Here is a 22,021-nt window from a genome sequence, read left to right as displayed (position 1 = left end):
ATTAAAACTCCTTCATATATCTAGAAAACAATCTGCTCCTAGAAGTGGTAGCAAAGTTCCACAGAAAAAAAGTAAAACTTGTTGCTGATAGAGATGATGATGACAACTATGATGATGATGATGAAGCTGAAGAAAAACCTCCATAAAGACAGCTATATGTAATATTCCAGTCAAAAATGCATAAAAATCAAAACAGACTGAAAAAAACTCAAAACCATAAACACTAAGATCAAAAAGTAAAGAATCCTAAAAAACAAGAGAACAAACAAACAAACAAAATAAAGGAAAAATAAAAACTTTTAAAACCCTACAAAGACCTAATTGTGTAAAAGACATTTAAGTAAAATGCAAGCAAATATAGCAAAAGGGATCTCTCTGGTCAAGTTTATCAATTATGTGAGGAATTGCTTCTGGATGACTGACGAGGAGGCTATTCAAGCTCTCCAGCAGCAGATGGAGTCTTTTAAAAAATATTTTATATATTTTGTTAAAATGTGTTGTTATTTTATTTCTGTGACAGCTGATATGTGGCTGTCCTTTTTATAATGCAGAGTGGGAACTTTCCTACCATGTTCGATCAACATTTTCCAGGTCCCATTGCCAAGAATGTGTTGCCCAAAATACCTGTTTAGGTTTTAAAGGTGGAGCTCAATCTTTTGTTTTGGTTTTAAGGATGTATGGAATATTATAATAGTATGGCATCTGACAAATAGAAATAGTGGGGAGACAAAAATGTGCATGTGAAATAAACTCAGTATTTTAAGTATTTTAATAAAATAATCAGTAAGTTCTTTGAGGAGGGTTAAGTAACTTGCTCAGTGGTGTGCATGTGTGAGCATGCATAAAAATGGGGGCAATAATGCTCACCATATAAAAATATAGTGGCGTTTAAATATTGTGATTGTCTGAAATATATAAGATTAAATCAGAAGAGATATATATTTTTATAGATTAAAATGGGTGTCAGTTATTTCATATGTCCTCACTTATATGATATGCATTTAGTAAATATTTGAAGGGAAAAAGAAGAGAAATAAAAGAGGTTAGGAAGAAAGAAGAGTGAATAGAAAACATATTAAAATTTTACTCAATAAAAAAAAATCATCAACATGTCTCTGCATATCCTGCCCAGTCTTCCAGTTTGTCGCTACAGGTGGTGACTTACACAACAAAAATTAATGTTCTCACACTTTGGCTTAAGGAATTGAAGCCCCTAAAGGTTCCTTCTAAATTGTGCTATGTATGATTACTACAACTTAAATGGGTAATATGTATTAGTATATTGTAATATTTTGACAATGGTAGTTCATTTAGAAATATTTTGGGGACTGTGTTTATCTATTTATGTAGCTAGTTAACTACTTTTACAAAGCAATATATGGCCTTCATAAAAAAAGGAAAGATTCTAACCATATTGTGCATCAGTGAGAATATATGTAAATATTAATTAGAACACAAAAATCACACTGTGGACCCTGTCCTACAGAATGAGTTTCAAACTAACAAACATGTTATAAACATCTTTCCATTGAATGCACAGAGGTCTGTTTCATCTCTTGTTTTCATATAATATTCCATTGCATGGATGAGTCAAAGTAGAATAAATCTCTTACTTTTGGTTTTCATAATGAATGCAGCAATGAATGTTTGCATGTGTGTATTTATATATTATATATTTGTATTCATATTTATAGCACACTTTCTGTTAAATATGCAGGCACACACACATTTCATACATGGATAAATATTTATACATGCATAAGTCTTGGAGTTGAAAATGCTAAGCAAATGAGACTTGCCATTTCAAATTTGGCTAGATACGATTAAGTTGCTCCCCAAGGAGGTTGTGCTAATTTATAGTTTCTCCAAAACTGTGTCTTGTATTAAAAAACAAAAACACTTTACCAAATATTTCTGGAATATTTTCAAATTTGATATTTTAAAAATTAATTTGCATTCATTGATTATTAATGAGCCTGATCGTCTCCACATGTATTTATTATTTTAAATTTTTACATTTCCTTTTAAATTTTTTCCATCTTTCTGTTGGGTCATAAGGAAGCTGTTAATTTTTTAAATAATTTTTGTCAATATATTCCAAATAATTTTCTTAATTTTTATTTTCCCTCAACTTTCTTTATAGTGCTTTTTACTACGCCAACATTTTAAAATTTTACATAATGAAGTTTGTCAATATTTTCTTTAAAGATTTATGTAACATAAATTATCCTATTTTCCAATATTTTATATGTATATCTATACTTAAATCTTTGGTCTGTCTTGAATTTATTGTGGTGAAATAAGTGAGCACTGGCTTGTTTATTACCAAATGACTGGAAGTTATCCTAATGACACTTACTGAATAATCTATTTTTCCCTTGTCTATTAAAATACTTGTTTTCTCATATTCTAATTGTCAATGTGTCTTGGGTCTATTTAGACCTTTAAACATTATTTTCCAGTGAGTTATTCTAACCTGCACCTATATCATCCTATTGTAATTTTGGTTGTCTTATTGTATGTTTCAATGTTTTTTAGGACAAGTCCTCATTCATTAATTTTTTGTTTTTATATATGTGTGCGATTTACCTGGCTCTTCTTAAATGTTTCTTTATTAGATAAATTTTAAAATATTTTGACACATTGCAAGCTTAAACTCAGACAGAGATACAGACCCACAAACTCATATACAAATTGAAAATTTCTTTGAGTGTACACTAATAAATAAATTAGTTTAAGGAAAACAGACATGATAGAAAATTGAATCTGTGTCCAAGAACAATAGCTTTCTTCATTTATTTTAAACTCCTTGTTTTGGCATTTTTGTAACTTTATTCATATGGATCTTACATAGTTTTAATAAAGTTATTTTCAAGATTTTGTTGCTATTGTGAATGGGCTATTTTTAAAACTGCTTTTTCAACCTTATTATTCATGTAGTATATAGGTAAGGTATTTTGTATATTTGTTTTAAACTCTTCCACTATTTTGAAATTCTTTAATATTCCTAATATCATTTTTAGTAGTCTCTCCTGAGTTTTCCATTTTTGCTGCTGTTTTCCACACACTATGTATTAAATACTTTCTTTTTCTAATGGCATTGGCAAGCAATTCTAGAATAATAGGAAAAAAAGCAGGTATCTGTATCTTAAACATGACCTTGTTTGCAAGCCTTTAAGGAGTTTACCAGTAAACAGATATATAAAAATTAGGGGGAAGTGGTATATGTGCTTTTGCAAGGTACAGAATCCCTCAGTTCCTAGTTTTTTACAATATTAAAAAAAATTTATTAAGCATTTATTACAACCTTCCATACTCTTACCCCACTATTTTAGGAAGTAATAGTCACATTTTTAATAAAATTTAGGATGTAATCCTGTTGGTTACAGTCCACCATTCTTTTAATATGCTACTAAAATTGATTTGCTGATATTTTATTTAGATCTTCATAGGTGGAAAATATTTGTAATTTTCTTTCTCAGTCCTATCTTCTAAATGTTCTAATGGTACTACAGTATTTTGATTTTGCAAGAAAGAATTGGAAATATTTTTCTTAATTTTTATCAGTGGTTCCCTACCCTAGTTGCACATTAGAACTTAAAAACCATGTACACTAAAAAATTACTAAGGCCTGGGCCCTACCACAAGTCACTGACAAGACAGGGATATCAGTGATTTTAGTATAATAGTATCAGATTTCTTCTCTTTTTGTCTTATGTTGACCATGAACTCCACCTTGACTCAGTCTTTCTAACTGAGCAGAGCCAGAGATGCAGTATGGGTCAGTAGCCAAACCAAGCGTCCTTCACCTTTCTTTGGAACAGAACTAGGAGGTAATTCCAGGTATTGTCCCTTTGGGACTTTTATAAAGTGCCTATGACCCTTCCATAAATGAAACAATAATGATGCTAACCTATTAGAACCTTAATGAGAGAGCATATTCTGCTATTTGAATATTTGATTCTGAACCCCCTGTTTTCCCAGCCACTTCTTTGTCTGTAGACCTCATTTTTTTCCTGGGTTCTTTTACCAACTTCTCTCTTAACTAGAGTAAAATTGATCTTTCATTCCCTTTTAGGTGATCCCCTCTCTATCAAAACAAATTTATTATCTTCTAATGGTCTGTTTCTCAATGTCCTTATATTTAATTCCCATATTCATCTTGCAAATAATCCTCTTCTGTCAGTGGTGACTGTCCCATATTGTGTATTCTGCCTCAGAATTCATCCCTGGAGGGCAGCCTTTCCACCCAATCACTGGTCTTCTGATAACAAGTTATGTACAAGGCTCTCTTTGGATGCCCTTCATTTTTGTTTAGTTGTAATAATACAAATGTCTTGGATAACTTTTACAACTTCCTTTATTCTTGCAAAAGCATTATCATCTGTTTAAGAATTGACTTTAGATTTTCTTGAAAAAATCATAGCCAAATAAACTCAGTATTCTTACCATCCCACATGCTCTAATGTTCCCCACCAAGCTCACATCCTGTTGTTCTCTCTCTGAATTTTGTTACTGCTTGGCACTGGGTGTTGTGGCAAAAGCATAAACAAATGGATTCAATGAAAACAAATGGCAATATATTCCCAACCATTTCACTGACCATGTGATTTTACCTCTGGCCAGACTTACCTTCTCTGTGGTTTCTCAACCTAAAACTTCTCATTTGCCAGCCCCATATACCTCAGTGTGAGATTTGAATAAAATACGTTCTCCATTCCTATGTACAGCTCATTAATTTTTTAACTTTATGTAAAAAGTTTTGTTCACCTAATACTTTTTTCATCTACACACCATCCTTACCTATCTTTCTTCACTGCCATCTACCAACCTCCCAGGCACCTCTCCCCACAATTCACTAAATGTATTAGCTTTTAGATTATTGTCTCCTTATACATGCCAAACCAAACTATCATCCAGTGTGATACCTCATCATAGAACCCACACATTCAATTCAACCTCCTAAACTTAAACAACTCTCTTTTCTTTTAAAGTATATTTTATTGATTATGTTGTTATAATAGTTCCAATGTTTTTCCCTTTGCTCCCCTCTTCCCAGTACACCCCTTCCCCCAGCAATCCCACCACCCTTAGTTCATGTCCATGGGCTGTGCATATAACTTCTTTGGCTTCACCATTTTCTATATTATTCTTAATTTCCCCCTGTCTATTTTGTACCAACCAATTATGCTTCTTAATCCCTGCACTATTTCCACATTTCTCCCCCTTCCCCCTCCCAGCTGACAAACCTCCATATTATCCCTATACCTATGATTCTGTTCCTATTCTGGTTTGCTTAGTTGGATTTTGTTCTTATTTTTTAGATTCAGTTGTTGATAGTTGTGAGTTTGTTGTCATTTTAGTGTTCATAGTTTTGATATTCTTTTTCTTAAATAAGTCCTTTAACATTTCATATAATAATGGCTTGATGATAATGAACTCTTTTAGCTTTATCTTGTATGGGAAGCACTTCATCTGCCTTTCCATTCTGAATGATAGCTTTGCTGGATAGAGTAATCTTGGTTGTAGGTAACTGCTTTTCATCACATTGAATACTTCTTGCCAATTCTGTCTTGCCTGCAAAGTTTCTTTTGAGAAATCAGCTGATAGTCTTATAAGCACCCCTTTGTAGGTAACTCTCTGCTTTTCTCTTGCTGCTTTTAAGATCCTCTTTTGATCTTTCACCTTCGATATTTTAATGATGATGTGTCTTGATGTGGTCCTCCTTGGGTCTATCTTGTTTGGGACTCTCTGTCCCTCCTGGACTTGTATGTCTGTTTCCTTCACCAAATTTGGGAAGTTTTCCTTTGTTATTTTTTCACATAAGCTTTCAATTTCTTGCTCTTCCGCTTCTCTTTCTGACACTCCTATGATTTGGATGTTGGCACCTTTAAAGTTGTCCCAGAGATTCCTAAGCCTCTCCTCATTTTTTTCCATTCTTGTTTCCTCATTCTGTACTGGTCGACTGTTTTTTTCCTCCTTATGTTCCAAATCATTGATTTGAACCCCGGTTTTCTTCCCTTCACCATTGGTTTCGTGTGGATTTTCCTTTGTTTCATTTAGCATAGCCTTCACATCTTCCCTTATGTGTTTGCCATATTCAAGCATATCTGTCAAGTCTGTGAGCATCTTTATCACCAGTGTTTGAATTCTTCATATCTTAGGTTGACTATCTCCTCATCTGTTAGGTTGGCTATCTTCTTGTCACTTAGTTCTCCCACTGGAACCTTGATCCATTCTCTCTTGTGGGCCATACTTCTCTGTCTCCTCATCATGAGCTGCGTGGTCTGGTTAAGAGCTGGGAGGATTCCCCAGATGTCTCACTCCACTTTTTAAAACGTGTGACTGTGCTTACTGCCAGCCTGCTGCTGCCGCTGCCACTAATGCCACCACCACCATTGCCACCACACCGCGTCCTCTTTTCCCGGGCTCCGCCCCTCCTACCTGTCTGGGTGAGTATTTCTTCTTTATATCTTTGTTTGTTGGACTTCCATGCAGCTTGATTTTCTGGAACTTCTGATTGTCTCTCGTTTTGAGGTAATTGTATTCCTTTAGCTGTGGAGGGAGACCCAGTGTGTCTGTCTAGGCCTCCATCTTGGCCAGAAGTCCCAACTTCAATGACTATCACTTCTGTTGCCGAGCAATCACCCTCATCAATGACAACACTTTGAAACTAACTTTCATTTATAATACATAATTCTAAAATTTTACCTTTTGATATTTTACTTAACATCCTGCCCTTCCACACCTCTACTTAATCGCATAGGGGTTGTTATTTTTTTTTTCAGTTATTTTGTCTTTCTTCTTCACATCAAATGCAGAAACAGGTCCTATTGGATCTGTTTCCAAAACTTTTCCTTCATTCAAATGCTTGTCACTACCTGTACCACTAACCTAGTCATTCCAGATACCATTATAGCTCACCTGGACTATGGCAGTAGTTTTCTACTAGTCTACCAGCTCTGTTTTTGCTCCTCTGCTTTCCTTAGAGACCAAATCAGATCACTTTACAACCTTCTTCTCTTTCTTGGCTTCCTGTTACAAATAGGATAAAATCTAAACTCTTCAAAGCTGCATATAATCTGTTCCCTGCCCACCTCTTAGATCCTATTTCCTATCACTCCTCCTCCAGTATGGGAATCTTTTTATCATATTCTTTTGAAGATGCTCAGCTTAGTCCAGCCTCAGGCTTTTGTACCTTTTTTCTTCCTTCTGCCTAAAGCATTTCTCTCAGATCTTTGCCTGACTGCCTCTTTTGTATTATTTAGATTTAGCTCAAATGCCTTCTTCTCAGAGGTTTCTATAAAAATATTAACAAACTGTTATGGATGGGGAGAGAGACATGAGTCAGAGAGGCTCCCTCCCTCACCTTGGTTCTTGTCTTGCTGCAGGCGATGGATTCAAGTGACAGACAAACATGAAGAAAGAAAATAAGATAGCAAGTTTATTTATAAAACACACAAGAACACATAGGAGTAAGCAGGCACACATCTAGTCTAAATGCCCCAGTATAGAGGAAATAAAATTGCTAATAAGTTTGTTAGTAAGTTAGTGAGTTTGTTCCACACACTTGAGCAGAGGCTATAAATGGGTACTTAGCTAATCTAAATAAGCCGACTCCTGGGGTTCAGGGGTTATATACCCTAGCTAGCTTCCAGGTAACCCTCCTTCTCCCTCTTCTAAATCTTGGGAATAATCTACAACTACAAAAGCTTTCTTTCTCGGTGAATAAAGGCTCTTTGTCTTAATTAGTGAAATTGTTACAGAGGTCCCCTTTCCTAGCATAGGATCTCAAGGACTGCCTCCACTTCCTCCTGTGCTATTACTGCTTGTGATGTTCAGAACAACCGATAATCTTAGTGAGATTGTTACATAAGCCTCTTTTCTCAGCACAGGCTCAAGGACTCTTCTGTTCTGTGCTATTTTTCTTGTAATGCTTGGGACACACAGCAATCTTATCAAGTCCAGCTCTGGACTGCTGAGTTAATTATTGAGAAGTCTTCCTTTTGCTTCTAGCCTCCTGTATTTTCTTTGTAAGATTGTAATGGCGAGAGCCTTGCCTTTATTTCCCCTCTGGACGCTCATTCCTAGCTACTACGTAATAAAACCACTTTCATCCCAACAAGTATTAAAGTATTAAAACTTTTCTACATAGTTTTAATCCAGTGAAAACTTAATCTGCTATAAATACTTTTCTTTGTGGTTACAACGAAGTTCACATAAAAGTTTACAAATACAGAAGTTTATTTTAAGCTAGAACAATTTGCCATCAATTACATAGAAAAACAGTACACTTGCTTCTTCTACATATTATGCTATTGATGTCATACTTTATAGCTTTTGTATTGTGCATTCATTAACAACTTATTGCAGCTATATCTGTTTTTAAAATTATTTTTTATTATATATATTAGAGATAAGAGTGAGTTATACATCAACATTACAATATTAGACTATCCTGAGATTGTATATTTACCTTTACTGTTGAGCTTTATACTTTTATAAGTTTTCATGTTGTTACTTAGTGTCTCTTTCATTTCAACTAGGGGAACCTTCTTTATCTTTCTTATTAGGCAATTCTAGAGATGATGAGCTCTCTTAGTTTTTGCTTGCCTTGGCATGTCTTTATCTCTCCTTCATATCTAAAGGAGGGTTTTAATGGATATAATATTCTTAGCTAGCAGGGTATTTTTTTTTCCTTTTAGCACTTTGAATATATTCCATTCTCTCCTGCCCTACAAGGTTTCTGTAAAGAAATCTGTTCTTTGACTTATGCAGGTTCCATTGTATGTGATAAGTCATTTTTCTCTTGCTGCTTTTAAAATTCTGTCTTTGTGTTTGCCTTTTGACATTTTGATTATAATGTATCTCGGAGTAATCTTCTTTGAGTTTATCTTATTTGGGGTCTTTGAACCTGGTGTGTATCACTCTCCAAAGGGTTGGAAATATTCAGCTATTATTTCTTTAAATATGCTTTCTGTCCCTTTCCTATTCTTGACTCCCATGATGTTAATGTTCATTTCTTTGAGGGTGTCCCATGATTCACATAAGCTTTCTTCCTTTTGTCATTTTTTTTTCTTTTTGTTCTTTTAACTGGCTAATTTCATATAAAGTCTTCAAGTTCATTGATTTTTTTTTCATGATTAAATCTGTGGTTGAGTCTCTTGCATTTTTCAATTCTCTCATTCTTCAGCTTCAGCATTTCTGTTTTGTTTTTTAATTTTTATTTAAACTTTTGTTCATGCATTGTTTTCATGATTTTGTGTAGGTTTCTATCTGTGTTCTCTTGAATTTTACTGAGATTTGTTAAGCTTATTATTTAATTTATTTATCAGACAAATTATAGATCTCCACTTACTTGAGGTCAGTTACTGGAGCTATATTGGTTTCCTGCTTAATTATTGTGATCTATGTAGTCTTATGCAGGTGTCTGTGCATTTGAGTAAGGAAATATCCCTCCCATTCTTTATAGACTAGTTTCATCAGGTAAATATCTTCTTTTTTTGGTTCCCTGGACTAATGGGATTACTCCCAGATTTTCTGTGTTGCTTGGTTAGAGTCTGTTTTAAGCCTGTTGCTGAGTTTGCATTGAGGTCCACAGCTTATGAGCTTGTTACCAGGGGTTCAGGTAGGTGTGGATTCCATCTGGTCTCTGGTAATTGAGACTGCCTCAAGTTGCCTGTTCAGTAGGGTGGCACTGGGACAAAATTCCACTTAGAATGCACAGCTGGGTACTTCATGTGTATGCAAAGGAGTGTGGTAGACCCCGGGAAGGTTCTTGTCTAGTCACTAAATGGCTCCCTGGTGGATAGAAATGGCCCTACACCATGGCTGAGAAGGACTGCAACAGAGGCCCAGAAATATTTCTGTTTCAATAGTTAAAAGATTGAGGTCTGCAGACCTGGATATAGAGGCACAGATGTGTATGTTTCCCATCAGATCCTGGGTAGTCTGGACTGCTCCATAACTGTGGCTGAAGGGACTACAACTGAGTATAGCACCCTTTCTGGATTTTTAAAAGTGCAAATCTGAGTGCTTCCTACATGGTCACTGTGACAGCAGGACTGCTTACAAATTGTGACTGAGAGGGCTTGAACTGACTACAGAGATCTTTGGGATCTTTGGGGTTGAAGATGGGATTATCCCCTGCTGGGCCCCTGGGATGACAGACTTTGGCTATGAGGGGTGGGAGGTAGAACTGACTATAGTGTCTTTTCAGAGTCTCCAGGGTCAAGGTGGAATGTCTCTTCCCAGTTCCCTGTGCCAACAAGGTTGTTCACAGACTGGAGATGGGCTGGATCCCAGTTATAGGAACTTTTCAGAATCTACAATCTGACTGAATTAGGTAGGTTTACCTCCAGGAACTCCCAGAATGTGGTCAAGAGGAGCTGATGCCAATTCATGAGCCACTTTGGGACCAAATTTTGAAGGCCTATACCCAACACACACCCAAGTGAGTGTATATTCTCCCAGGTCCCTTGGCATATGGTGCTGGAGACAGGACCAAACCAAATGCAACCATAGCCAAGTCCTCAAGGATGTAGAATTGTTACTGGGTGTATAGCTGGAACATTATTGACAAGTAAACCACCTGGGTGCAAGCCTGCCTTCTCAAAATGGCTCTCTGACCTGGATCCCAAAGCTCCAAGGAAGGCACTTTTGTGTATGAGTGGGTGACAAATTATTGTTGTTCATAGGGGATACAGGTGGGTGACATCTTATTTGACTACTTTGCATGGTAAGTGAAAAGAATTCAAACTTGTTTTTATTTTTCAAATAGATACTTGTTGTTTCAATATCATTTAAAAAAATTATATCCCTTATGTATTTGATATTTATTGGGATGCGGGTTATATTCAAATAAAACAACCCCCAACTCTGCCCCCCCCAAAAAGAAACACTTGGAAAAAAAACTGTTGAGGTAAATGATGTAATTATCATATTTTCTTTCTGCAATCCAAATTTTCTCTGTCTGTCTGTCTTTCTCTTCCTCCCCACTTCTCCCTCCCACTCTCCTTACAAAAAGGGTTTGATAGATGTATTAGGTAACTGTTGTTTGTATGAGTGAATTGTTTGCATCGATACTCAAGTGATTATATGTTTATGTCAACACTTTCTGATTATGTTCCATTTGTAAAATTTGAAATCACAAACTCAATCCCATCTCTGGGAGATAACAGATAAAATATGAGGCAAGGAAATGGGGAGGATATCATGCTGATTGCTTTCTCGAAGACTCAATTTGTAAGCTGGTGGGAACCCATATTTTTCCCAGTTGACCTTTCTTGTTACACATTCTGCAGAAATTATCATGGGGATGTGTAGGAGATTGTTTGAGTCTCAGAATTGTGTATGTTACAATACATTGTGGAATTTATAGTAGCTTTTCACAAATAATTTATTAGTGCTTATTGTTAAATGCCCAGGAAATATCTATTAGTACATACTTTCAAAAAAATAATAAGCACTTTCTTCCATATGCAGATTCAGTACATACTTTCAAAAAAATAATAAGCACTTTCTTCCATATGCAGATTATTTCTTGATTACATTTAATCCTGGTACTGGAATGTCAAAGAGGATAGTATCAGTTTTTTTCTTATACTAGGGTCTTCCAAGCTCCAATAACATCTTTCTATTTTATTTCATTGAGTTATTAGCCATCTGCTACTGACTTATTACTATGATTTAAGTATTGTATCAGGTTGGTACAAAAGGTAAGAAGATAGATGTTAAATATTCTTTTTCTCAGTGTGCCACTTAATTTGCTTGACATATTTATTACACCTTGTAAATTTTTGTATCTGTCAACACACCCTTTCTACCTCTATGTTGACTTGCTCAATAAGTCTACAGTATGTTGTTGATTTAAATTCTTGCCTCTTCCATAACTTCATACAGTGTCTAGGGTGAGCAAACAGTTTCCAGTTCATATGTAGATTCAGATTGATAGGTTGTGGTAACTGACTATTTATGATAAACCTGAGGCTATGTATTTGCTACTCAGCACTTTTTTTACAGAAAGATTTGGTAATTGGTAATTTGGTTTTTATTTTTGTTATCTTTTTCTGGTGTCATATTAAAAATATTGCTTTTAATAAATATAAAAAATATTCCATTCTATTAAATACACTAATTTGGTTATAACAAATTAAAATCCTGTTTTTAATGAATTCATAGGTTGCTAATGCCAGATTCCATGAACTTTCAAATCTGAATTTCTTACATCTCAATCACTTTAATTGTAGTATGTCAAGAAACAAAGGGTCTTGAATCAGTTAGACTTTCAATACTTTAAATAGAAGATAGTTTGCTTTAGTTTGAATTTAAACTTGAAAGTTTAGTTTAAACTTTAACTTGAAGTTTTTCATGGAATGAACTTAAACTTGAAGCTTTTCATGAAATACATTTAAAAATTTGTAAAATACAGAAGGAAATTTTAAATGGAATAAAAATACCTTTTACGATCTTATCCTACTTACTATTAAAATTTTTGCTTACATTATTGCAAATTTTTGTTATGTATATGTTTTTATAATATAGTTAAAATTATACTGAATTAATAATATATATCTTATTTGTTTCACCTACCATCAAAATATAAACATTATCTGATGTTTGAAAACTCTTTGTAACACTTTTTAAGGATTCAAAATATTCCACTAACCAAATATTTTTATTTCATTTAAGCATTCCTAATATTGTGCATTTATTGATTTCTCATTTTGCTACAATTAACAATGCCTCAGTGATGAAGCAATATATTTCAGATTATTTTATTTTACCAGATGTTAAATTCTTGTAGCAAAGTAAAAGATATTTTAAGATTATTACTACAAAATTATTTTAAACAAACAAGTTAATGTTAAAAAATATACCTGTGCAGTGTAGCTTTTCAACTTTGTTACTTTTTTAAGTAAATAAGTCATGTGAGGTGGTGGCAATGAAGATCCCATCCGGCAGGTAATATATTTGTAAGTAGTTTTGTACGGGCAATGATTCTGGACTAGATGCACTTTTGAAATCTCTTGGTCTTATGGTGATATGGCAGAGGGGAAAATATAGAAATAGTTTTATTGTTGGAGGATAGTAGATCTAGTAAAATACAGCATCAAATGCCAGACTACATATTGAATAGTGTGCTTATTGAAATTTCTTCTAGAAAAGATGGAGCTAAAATTATGAAAATAATTTGACTTTATAGTCTATAAACATTAGTTATAGGTGAAATATTGGAGACTGAAAAAGATAAATTTCATTTTTCAGTGTCCTTTTCTAAGTTCCAAATTAGCATAGCCCTTCACTAGATGGATGACTTTTATAGCATTTTCATTTAAAAAGTCCCCTTTTTTCAGAAATCTTTCAGTACATGAGCAGTTTCTTCAAAGGCCTCTCCTAATCTTTTGAAATTCAAATTATTCTCCTGGAATTGCCTTCTTATGAACTCCCACATCAGTTTCCTAAAATCCTCTTCTTGTTAACTGGTCTTCATTTAATAAAGCATCAGTTGATTAGTAAATACTTTTTAAATATATTTTGAGTCCTAACCAATATTATAACTTTACAATTATGGCTAATGAGTGCTTGGATATGAAGGGTCACATATGTGTTCTAGTCCTTATACTCAATCAGTCCTTCCAACCTAGCATCAGTGTTTACATCTTACAATCAGGAGTGGACAACTTGATGAAAGTATCTGTCACATTAATCATGAAAACAATAGTTCTCAGCATTGGCTTCACGTTAGAATTTCCTGGGGACCTTTTAAAAAGTCATAGTTATATATATGTTTTTATAATATAATTAAATTACACTAAATAAATAATATACATTCTGTTTACTTCACCTATCATTAAGACACAGTCTCTGAAGTTTGAAAACTCTTTATAACAACTTTTTTTTGCCCAAGCCACACTTAGATAAATTAACTTAGAATTTCTGAGGGTGGGACCCAGTCATCAGTATTTCCTTTTGAAAGGAAAAATATGACTATGTATTTGCCATCTTCTGCATCCTCAATCCCTAAGGATTCTGATTAACCTCATTTTGGAATTTGGTGTATGATTATCTGTACTTATAACTAGTCTATGTATGCTTGTTATTATATAAGTTGCCTTGGAGAACATTTTGATACGATGCTGATCTGCTCAGACAAGAGGTAGTATATAAAGAAGTAGGTTAATCTTATCCTGTGGAATGGCAAAATAAATTATTTCAATTTTTACTTTTCGTTGTCCAGTTAATATCATCAAACACTTATTTTCAGATCTTCATAAAGATGCTTCTGTAGATAAAAACTAACACTACTTTACATACCAACTTTTCCTGTTTTATGGTGAGTACAGTTGGTTATAAAGAACTTCAATTCAACTGACCAGATATCGGTGCACTGGTATTCCAATGAACACATACACACTGCTTCATAGCCATAACTAATGGAACAATTACAATTAAAAGAGTCTCTACATAAGTGTATCTACAGCTTGGTTGTGCAAGAAAATTATCTGAGAATCATGCTAAATGTTCTGTTAAAATTGGATTCATATGATTAGAATGAAACCTAACATTCAGCATTCCTAACAAGCTTCCAGATTTTGCTAATGCTGCTAAATTTGGGACCAAAATTTGAGTCAGAAAGCTCCACAACTTTTATGGAACTATGGGGTTAGAGTAAAAGCAATTTTCAGGAAAAACAAACCAAAAAGACTATAACAACAAAACCACTCAGATGGAAAAGGGACCTAACTCAGAAGTAGCAAGACAAACACGAGCTTATGATATACTAAATTTTCATAATTAGAAGTTAGCCATCACTGACATATGTCTGCTTTTTTAAATCTTCATGGCTACTAGTTGGAATTGAAAGATACTTTCTATCGTTGTAACTAAGCCATTTGTTTAATTCCCACTCTCAGGCATAAGCATTTAGGAAGTAAAACGAAAACTGATTGCACAAAAACCTAATCAGTATAACCTGATTCATTTATCATATTATGGTTTATTGCAAATGTTAAAATATAAGAAATGAAACAGTCCATATCTTTTATTTTAGGAATTACATTTTATAAATTACATATAAAAATTTTGGTGGTTGGATGTGCCTTTTGCAAAATGCTACTTTTTCTTCCTCACATAAATAACTACTCTCATGAATCTCAATTAGGCTACAGTAATTGCAGTGATCATCAGATTAGACATGTTTCCCTTTGTTCTAAAATAAAAACAGATCAATGTTAGAACAGTATATTACAAATTCACTTAATGGATTCCAAATTCCTTGTAGTTGAGTTATATATATCTCATAAGACTAGATCCTGTAGGACAGATCATTCTCTTGAAATTAACCTCTTATGATATCATAATTGAATACAATTAAAAATATATTTAAATACTATTTATTATGGACTTTCCATGGACAGAGTACTATAAATATCAAACATCAAACCCATGACCTTGTTTATTATATCCACTTAACTGAACCTCAGAGAGACAACGTACTTTGCCCAAGGCCACACAGTTTAAGTGGGCAGGATCAGAGTTGGTACTCATCATCCTTAGATCCCAGAGTCTGTATAATCTTAGCTATTGAACCATGTTATCTTGCTCTGGCTCATCTGCTTTCTACCATCTCCTTCAGCCTGACGTTTCTACTTGTTTCTTTCTTTCTCATTTGCTCCGTTTCTTCCTTCCTTCTTTATTTCCTTCCTTCCTTTCTTCCTTCCTTCCTTTCTTTCTTTCTTTCTTTCTTTCTTTCTTTCTTTCTTTCTTTCTTTCTTTCTTTCTTTCTTTCTTTCTTTCTTTCTTTCTTTCCTTCTTTCTTTCTTTCTTTCTTTCTTTCTTTCTTTCTTTCTTTCTTTCTTTCTTTCTTTCTTTCTTTCTTTCTTTCTTTCTTTCTTTTGTAACAATCAAAGATTTATATTTAAACTTCATCACAGGCCATAAGTATTAACATTACTGTGGAATACATAGAAAAGCAGACAATACAGTTACTATTACACATTTGGGTAGCCCCTTCTCCTCATACTCAAGTCCTTTTATACATACTGGATTTGGACTTATTATAGAAAAAAATGACATTATTACCCCCATTTTTATTTTTGGATAATAAAATAAAGGAAAAAGGCAATCGGTGTTTTGGGCTAAAATATATCTTTCTTTTTCCCCTGGGTGTTGTGCTAGTTACTTCATTCACAGAGTATTACACTCAGTTTCTACAGGCTACAAATTATTAATTTCCAAATTTACAGGTGAAGAAATGGAAAATTAAGGACTAAGAATTTGCTGCTGGTTAATGGCTACTAAATGATGATGGCAATGTTTGTCTTCTTTGTGAATCAATATAGTTAAAAGAATACAGTGTTTGTTGCCATATCAACTGCAGGTAATTTGGAATCTATTAGGTGAATTTGTAATACACTGTTCTAATATTGATCTGTTTTTATTTTAGAACAAAGGGAAACATGTCTAATCTGATGATCACTGCAATTACTGTAGCCTAATTGAGATTTATGAGAGTAGTTATTTATGTGAGGAAGAAAAAGTAGCATTTTGCAAAAGGCACATCCAACCACCAAAATTTTTATATGTAATTTATAAAATGTAATTCCTAAAATAAAAGATATGGACTGTTTCATTTCTTATATTTTAACATTTGCAATAAACCATAATATGATAAATGAATCAGGTTATACTGATTAGGTTTTTGTGCAATCAGTTTTCGTTTTACTTCCTAAATGCTTATGCCTGAGAGTGGGAATTAAACAAATGGCTTAGTTACAACGATAGAAAGTATCTTTCAATTCCAACTAGTAGCCATGAAGATTTAAAAAAGCAGACATATGTCAGTGATGGCTAACTTCTAATTAATGAAATTTAGTATATCATAAGCTCGTGTTTGTCTTGCTACTTCTGAGTTAGGTCCCTTTTCCATCTGAGTGGTTTTGTTGTTATAGTCTTTTTGGTTTGTTTTTCCTGAAAATTGCTTTTACTCTAACCTGATATTCCCATAAAAGTTATATATCCCAACTATGGAATAGTTTGCAACTTTACTAACCTTGGTTTCCCTTACTTCACCAGCTGAAGGTGAGTTAGTTTATCAAGGTCTGACCTCCAGCTAGTGTACTGGTGAATGGTCCCCTCACTTCTCTTCTCGTCTTTCATTTCTGCTCCTATCCTGTCATTATTTACAAAAGTTTCCTACTACATATAAGCTCTTGATAGCAGGCATAACACAGTTATGAACATGCAATAAGCTCAGTAAATGTTTATGGAATTAATAACTATTAAATGTCCATGTAGTAAAGTGAATAAATGATATTAATGAACTTTCTCTAATATGAGCTAGAGAATAGTACAATGGTAATTCCCCTTTCTTCTCTACTCCTGCTCTCAAGTTTATTATCATGATGATGGGTTTTGAGGGAAATTAACTCTGGAAGATAAAAGTTGTCATTTTGAGGGCAATTCCTTATATTTTTATTTAGCTCAGGCACATGCATACATCTCTTTACAAGAAGTATATTCTCAGCAGGTTGTTTCTGATTAGAAAACCATTTCTGTCCTCAAACAATTTAATACCTTCATTTTAGAGTACAGGTTTTCTGCCTGGCAGTGGCCATAGCAATATTGTATACAGAGTTGGAACGTGGTTTTCAAACAAGGTCTGATTATCGCCCAGTGGTTCATGAAACTAATGCAAGTCAGTTGTTTCAAGCATTTTATTTGTGAACACCTCAAATGAGATTTCTAAATTTTATTTGCTTGAAGCAGGGATTGAAATGCAGAGAGGCAGTGTTGAGATCTGTTGCTGTAATGTGAAAAAGCATCTTGGCTTCTTATGCAGGGAGCACTTCCAGGGAGAACTGTAATAGCCTGTGGAATCATTCCTTTTCTACATTGTATGATAGTGAAATAATTGTTTTCTAAAAGGCTCCGCTGTTGTTGTAACGGCGCTACCTGGCATTTTTTAGGCCCCTCTTGTTTATATTATAGTATTTATTTATAACTAAATATTAAAGGACTCGGACTAGAGAGGCAATCCAGGATGTGAGATGTCTGCATGTATTGTCCAATTAGCTTCCTCCAGAGGTAAAAAAATTACACTGGAGAAAAAGATTTTGTTGAGTTAGATCTGACACTTGTTTTTGACTAACATTTGGCAACTGAATCCAAAAATGATCACAGTTTTTGTCTATCACGTCAACTTTTTAAGGTACATTATACCTTTTCTTTGTCCCAAAAATTATACAAAATGTACATACAAAGGAAAATAAAGAAAAAATTACCTGAATATACTGCTTATTTAGAGTAATTTTAATTATATAAAGGCTATATATTGTTACTGTAAGTCAAATTGTGTACAAATAGTAGTTCTGCTACCAAACATACATATTAAAGTATTTTATCTTTTCAAATGACAGGCTAGGAAATGCCAAAATGAGATACTTGAAACAGTCTCCTTCAGTTGGCAGAGCTTTAACAAATTGCTTCATGAGACCCAGTTATATGTGCAGAGGTGGGAATATAATGTCTTTTCTGTCAAGAAGTGGCCCATGTAGAATATTTGGATCACCAGGTTTGAGGTCAGATCTCGGAGGCCAATTTGACTCCACCCAATGCTTCTCACAAGCTCTGCTGTCCCACATACACAGAATACAAGGATACTTGGTGTATCCACATTGCTGGCCAAGAAGGAAGGAGACCATTTGAAGGCCAACACAGATGATCCAATTGTGCTTGTGATATTGCAACAGATCAATGACTCTCTTTATGTCTTTATATTCTTCATGAAAACAAACCGAATGGCCAAATGGGACTGCACCAAATAAATTGCCATTGTGGAGGAGGACACACTTCAAGCTCCACTTTGAGCTATTGATGAACAGTCACCATTCAGTTGTGTTATAGATTGGCATTCCCAATTCCTCCATTAAACCATGTATGTTATGGCAATATACAAAGCCACTGTCACTTGAAAAGTACTGCAGAAATGCACTTTCTCTTGATTGAAACTAGGATACCTTCGCTCCTTTTTCAAGCAAGTTTTTTTCATGCGGTCTTGATGCTAGGAGTTCTGAAACCTTTTTAGATAGTCCCATATCTCATGCTGAATCATTCAACTCATGCTGATCAAATCCCTTATGAACTGAGTCATCTTCAATTTTAAAATCTTCATCATTGCTGTCACTTAGTTCTTCAGCATACCCCTGTTTTTCAAAAGAGGGTAGTTCAATGAAAATTGGCACTGGGATTTCAGCTGAATGAGGCATTGGGTGTATAGCTGATGGTAGACTAGGATACTCTATTTTACATTTATTTTTCTTGTTCTATCCTGACATTTTCACTATACAAAAGTAACAGTCACTTGAATGATCTCTGAGCTCTTGTCAAACCATAGGTATACCAAATGGTAATTTATCATGTGTTCCCTTCGTCCACATCTGTAAACTCTCAATGCACTGCTTGTATACCTTGAAAGGGCCCAAGACTTATCTTGGTCACCAAGTTTCACTTTAAAATATGCAAAATAGGCTTGCCTGACAAATGTGCTGATCTTTGTCCTTTGACTGGGAATGGTGAAACTAACACAGATATAACAAAACAAATCAGGGTTGTTTAGGCACTTATGACGAGAAATAGCAGAGGCAGACATGGCCTGAAGGAAAGGAAATAAGTACGTATGTAAATAAAGAAATAAATTCTGCTAACTCCTTGTATACAGACAAGAACTCGGACTACACTTTGGAATACGATTCACTATATAGAGCAGCACACAACCTCTCACCACACTGTCTCATGTGTAACTGAACAGCCTAGACAAGTATGAACCTGTCACTGGTCTCCAAGGTCATCCCCCAACCCTCCCCACTCGAGGGAGGTTTGTTCTCAGCCAATAGGAGAGCACAAGTGCTTCCCTTGATCCAGGCTCAATACAGCCTCAAGTGGGTGAATTAAAATAAGCTGTACAGAAAAAACTTGACATGATAGAAGAAAACTAACTGCAGTTTTTAAGTCAGCATGCCTATTTAAGTCTAAAACAGCTGAAAAATTGAACTCAACAGGAATTATGTTAAAAATTGTTCCTCTGTGTTATAATTTTAAAAAGGCTTTATTCTGTCCTAGGGAGAAACTGGATTTGAAGAAAAAAAATATCTGAAATCAAGTCACACCTGCCCTACATACTATGCTAGTTGTGTGTCATTAGGTGATATTTATATACACTTTGGGCCTCTGTTTATTTATCTGTAAGCTGTAGATAGTAGTTGCTGTTGTCACTGGACCAGTTCTAAGCTGGGGCACCCCTATCCTGGCTCGTTCTGGGACCTCCGGGCTCTTTACTTGAGCAGGAAAGAATTCAAGAACCAGTCCAAGTGCAAGCAAACCCAGGTTTTATTTAGGCAGAAAGAAAGAAAGAGGCCAGAATGCACGTTCCTGGAGACAGGATCTGAGGTAAGCCTGGGACTGACTGTCCCCTGCTGCTTCCCCGGTTTCACATCTTAGAGGGCCCACTGTGAAAGAAGCAGAAGTACACACCTGAGTGGATGTGGCAAACTCACCAGTGAGTTGCATGCCATGGTTAGTCAGTTCTTGCAATTTTATGTGTTCCCAAGGGTGTGTTGGTTTTGAATGCTGTGGCACCACATTCTGTTCCTCCTTCTGACTGGGAGGGGTGTTGTCCCTAATATCCATTCTGGAAGTCTTATGGCATTCACCCCCTTGGAGACCCTTCTACACATGATATCAGTTTTTTTAATAATGATGGTATAATGAGCTTTGGGGTTGTTTCCAGTCAATTTTTTCTCCATCTTAGATTGATCTGGTTTTAGTCAGTACTTGTTGTTGTTGTTGACTTCTGCAAATATCACAGGGATTTTATGCCATAAACTGTTTCCCTTTGATCAGGCATGGAGGTGGGGGCTGTGGTGAGAGGACCTAGCAGCTCATCGGCCTGTCAGGTCTGCCCCTGCTTCCTTGTTCTCCTTGTCAGGGGCTTTCCCTAACTTCTTTCTATCCTGACTCAGGTATGAACATTATATACCTACATATACCTGGCACTTTGCAATATTAGTAAATATGATTTCCTCTTCTATGACCAAACACTGTATGTCATTGATGGTATTTAAGGATTATTTTTTAAAACATTTCCAAAATTAGATTAAGAATAAAACTCTGTTTCTCTTTTTGCATTATTTTGATGAGGAAATACTCAATTTTGACAGCTATAAATCATTAGAAATTCCTGATGCATTTTAACAGGTAGACTACAGGCCAGTAATTAGCAAACTTGATTTATAAAGAACCAGATGGTAAATATTAAGAGTTTTAGACTTTACTCAATTCTGCCATTATAATAGCATGAAAGCAGCCACAGAAAATATGTAAACAAATTGACATACAACTTTATTTACCAAAACAGGTGGTTAGTATATTTGGCACATGATCCTTGCAGTATATCATAGGTAATATAGCTAATGATTATATATTATTACTAAGTAGGTAGTATCATCGTCGTCGGCAGCCGTCTGTCTTGAGAGACGATGGTGTAGCTTCTTAAGAGTCTATCTGCACTGCCGAGAATGGTTGTGCAGTCCGACTCGGGAGTGACACGGTATCTGTCTCCTCCCGTGTTGAATCGACATCTTGCGATGACGCTGGAGTGTCCTCTCCAGTGAAGCTGAAGCTACAGAGCCTGGGCAAGGTGATATGGAGGGTCTGCTGTTGCCCATGCAGCAGACCCCCCCTCTCTTCGCAGCTGAAGGGTCCAAGGGAAAGACGGAGTCAATACAGCTTGGCTTCAGGTGCGCCGCAGGAGTTGCCGGTGTTGACTACAACGTCAAACCGCCTTAGGGACTCTGGCTCCGGATTTTCTGTCGGGGTTTACTCCCTTAGCCTTTCCCCTGAAGAGGTATGCCGCAAGGCAGCGGAGGTTTTTTGGAGTCAGAGTTTTCCTTCTCTGATGTGCCCTGACTGGAAGATCGAACCAGCGACACTTAGCTCGCAGGCCGACGCTCAATCCACTGAG

This window comes from Furipterus horrens, unplaced genomic scaffold (genome assembly GCF_987537825.1).
Source record: "Furipterus horrens unplaced genomic scaffold, mFurHor1.1.pri manual_scaffold_1, whole genome shotgun sequence".
Lineage (NCBI taxonomy): Eukaryota > Metazoa > Chordata > Mammalia > Chiroptera > Furipteridae > Furipterus > Furipterus horrens.
The sequence above is the reverse complement of the archived record's forward strand: the minus strand, read 5'-3'. Positions refer to the sequence as shown.